This window comes from Tamandua tetradactyla, chromosome 11 (assembly GCF_023851605.1).
Source record: "Tamandua tetradactyla isolate mTamTet1 chromosome 11, mTamTet1.pri, whole genome shotgun sequence".
Taxonomy (NCBI): Eukaryota; Metazoa; Chordata; class Mammalia; order Pilosa; family Myrmecophagidae; genus Tamandua; species Tamandua tetradactyla.
In genome coordinates this window covers 12954369-12958051 of record NC_135337.1, presented here as the reverse complement: position 1 = coordinate 12958051, position 3683 = coordinate 12954369, and the positions used below count along the sequence as shown (strand labels likewise).

Sequence of the window (3683 nt, the reverse complement as noted above, 5' to 3'; positions counted from 1 at the left end):
GACATCATCAAGGCAATGCTTCCTTCCTTAACAGCAGCTGCCAAAGATCCTTGGGTCCTTTGCCACATGGCAAGGACAAAGCAGGGCCTTCTGGTCTTTTTCTTCTCTTCTAGGTTTCATTGCTTTCAGCTTCTTGCTTCTGTAGCCTTCTCTCTCTCTCTGTCTATGTATTTATATACATGCATTTGTTCCATTTATAAAGTACTCCAGTAGTAAGAGGCTCAGGACCCATCTTTGATCAGGTGGGTCACACCTTAACTAAAGTAGCCTCATTGAAAACTCCTATTTACAATGGTTTATACCCACAGGAACCAGGAATGGATTAGGTTTAAGCACATGTTTTGCTAGTGTACATACAGCTTCAAGCCATCACACCATTTATTGAAAAGACCTTTCTCCTATGAATTGCCTTTGTCCTTTTGTCAAAAATCAATCGGCCATGCCTAACTGTTGTTCATGGGCTGAGCGCTGTTGCACCTGGTGGCCTTCCACCTGGGACACCTCTTCGTGCGGCTCTGTCTCTTCGTGGGCTTCTCCCACATCCTCATGAGGCCAAGAGGCACTCCCCGGCTGCACTGGCCTCTGCCTCACCCGCGGTACCTGTGTCAGGCGGGGTGGCCTAGTATGTCCGAGCCCTCTAAAAGCAGGCCTTTGAGTCATCTCCATTGTCCTGCGCATTGAAGAAGACCAGAAGGGACAGAAGGAACAAGCCGTGGAACGGTACAGAAAAGGTACTGAAGAACTAGAGGGAAGAATAGCGGTCATAGTTACAAGACAAGGTGAACACTGCGAAAGGGCTAGACGCCTTCAAGCTAAAATGATGACGAATTTAGCTATGGCCAAGGACCGTTTACAACTTCTACAGAAGCTACACCCGGTTTTACAATTTTCCAAGTCATAAATGAATGGTTATAATGACAGCACTAACTTAACATGCCACAATGGACATCTCCAGTCAGAAAATGGAGTTGTTCCAAAAAGAAAGGATCCCTTAACACACACAAGTAATTCACTGCCTCGTTCAAAAACAGTTATGAAATCTGGATCCACAGGTCTCTCAGGCCACCACAGAGCACCTAGTTGCAGTGGATTATCCAAGCTTTCTGGAGTGAAGCGGGGACCTGGTCCTATAACCGCAACTCGTAAGGGTGCTCCAAAAACAAATAGAAGTGATAAACCTACCCCTACAACTGCTCTGCGCAAAAAAGCAAAACGAAAAATTTTACCGATGTGGACAGCAACCTTGCTAACCTTATAATGAATGAAATTATGGACAATGGAACAGCTGTGAAATTTGATGCTATAGCTGGGCAAGAGTGGGCATAACAAGCATTGCAAGAAATTGTTCTTCTTCCGTCTCTGAAACCTGAGTTATTCACAGGGTTTAGAGCTCCTGCCAGAGGATTATTAGTCTTTGGTCCACCTGGAAATGGAAAAACAATGTCGGCTAAAGCAGTAGCTGCAGGGTCTAATGCAACTTTCTTTAATATAAGCACTGCAAGTTAAACTTCAATATACGGGGGAGAAGGAGAGAAATGGGTGAGCGCTCTTTTTTCTGTGGCTCAGGAACATCAGCCTTCTGTAATTTTTATAGATGAAGTTGATAGTCTTTTATGTGAAAGAAGAGAAGGAGAACATGATGCTAGTAGATGTCTAAAAACTGAATCTCTAGTAGAATTTGATGGCGTGCAATCTGCTGGAGATGACAGGGTACTTGTAATGGGTGTAATGAGCAGACCACAAGAATTTGATAAAGCAGTTCTCAGGCGTTTCATCAAACGGGTATATGGATCTTTACCAAATGAGGAGACAAGGTTACTTTCACTTAAAAATCTGCCTTGCAAACAAGGAAGTCCATTGACTCAGAAAGAGTTAGCACAACTTGCTAGAATGATTGATGGTACTCCGGAAGTGATATAATAGCTTTGGCAAAAGATGCAGCTCTGAGTCCTATCCAAGAACCAAAACCAGAGCAGGTGAAGAATATGCCTGCCAGGGAGATGAGAAATATTCAAATATCTGGCTTCACTGAATCCTTGAAAAAGATAAAACGCAGTGTGAGCCTTCAAACCTTAGAAGTATATGTATGTTGGAACAAGGATTTTGGAGATACCACTGTTTAAGGAAATATCTATGTAAAACCACAAAATATTTTACTTATCAAGAGAGAAACACTCAATCTTCAGTGAACAGTTATTATCTCAGCCTAAGTTTATAGGACTTTTCAGAGTCTTACAGTTTGTGCACTAAACTTGAAGGTAAACCAGAAAACAAATTAAAATAAAGTATACAATGCAAATGGAAAAAAAATCAATTGGTCATATTTGCATGGGTCTATTTTTAGATTTTATATACTGTTCCATCAATCTGTTTCTCCTCTGTTGACAATACCACACTATTTTGATTACTGTAGCATTATAGTAAACCTTAAAAGCAGGTAGTATGATTCCTTCAAATTTGTTCTTTTTTTTCAAAATTGTTTTAGTTATACTAGTTCTTTTGCTTTTCCATATAAATTTTAGACTCTGTTTGTCTATATCTACCAAAATATATAGGGCTTTTATTGGAATTGAGTTAAATTTATGATCAATTTTAAGAAAATTTAATATTTACTATGCTAAATCTTCTTATCCATGAGCATGATATTTCCCTCTATTTATTTAGGTCTTAAATTTCTTTCATCAGTGTTTTGCCATTTCAGCCTAGAGATGTGCTTGTTCTGGGAGATTTCATTTTTGACTATTATAAATGGTATTTTCTTAAATTTTGGTTTCCTATTCTTATTGCTAGTATACAGAAATATGATTGATTTTTGTGTATTGACCTTATATCCTGCAACCTTGCTGAACTCACATATGAGCTCTAAGTGTTGTGTGTGTGTGAATTCTTTGGGATTTTGTGCATAGACAGTCATGTCATCCACAAATATGGAAAAATTTATTCCATTTCCCATATATATGCTGTTTATTTCTTTTTCTTGCTTTATTGCACTAGCAAGCATTTCTGATATGATGTTAAATAAGAAGAATGGAAGTAAATATCCTTGCCTTGTTTCTGACCTTAAGGAGAAACCAAGAGTCTTTCACCATTAAGTATGATGTTAGGTATAGGTTTTTTGTAGCTGCCCCTCATCAGGTTAAGGACGTCCCTTCTTTTCCTTATTCACTAAGAGGTTTTTCTTTTAATCATGAATTATTGACTTTTATCAGATGCTTTTTCTACATAAGTTGTTATAATCATATGGTTTTTCTCCTTTAATGGTCAAGATGATGGAATACATTGATTTTCAAATATTGAACCAGTCTTGAATTCCCAGAATAACCTTACTTAGACATAGTGTATTGTTATTTTTCTATTCTATTGTTGGATTTTATTTTCTGAAATTTTGTTGGGGAGTATTGTGTCTATGTTCATGAGGGATAGTGGTCTGTGTTTTCTTTCCTTGTAATGTCTTTGTCTGGTTTAAGCTTAATGCCATTTTATTAATGGGCCAATTCTTTATTTTAAAAAGAATGGAACCCAAGAAATTACAAGGATTCTGCAAACATCACATATAATACACCTAATAGATTATGGGCTAATGGCATTTGTTGGATTGTGGATTGGATGTAATTTCTTTTATGTTTTGCTCCTGAATCCAAAACATAGGTAATAACCATGTTGACCTCAGTGATAACTGACTT

At 38.0% G+C, this 3683-nt stretch overlaps 1 pseudogene; it reads left to right on the top strand.

Moving 5' to 3' along the window:
- The first annotated feature begins 453 nt into the window (after positions 1 to 453).
- On the top strand, positions 454 to 2032 carry LOC143651019 (spastin pseudogene; annotated as a pseudogene).
- The last annotated feature ends 1651 nt before the right edge of the window (positions 2033 to 3683 follow it).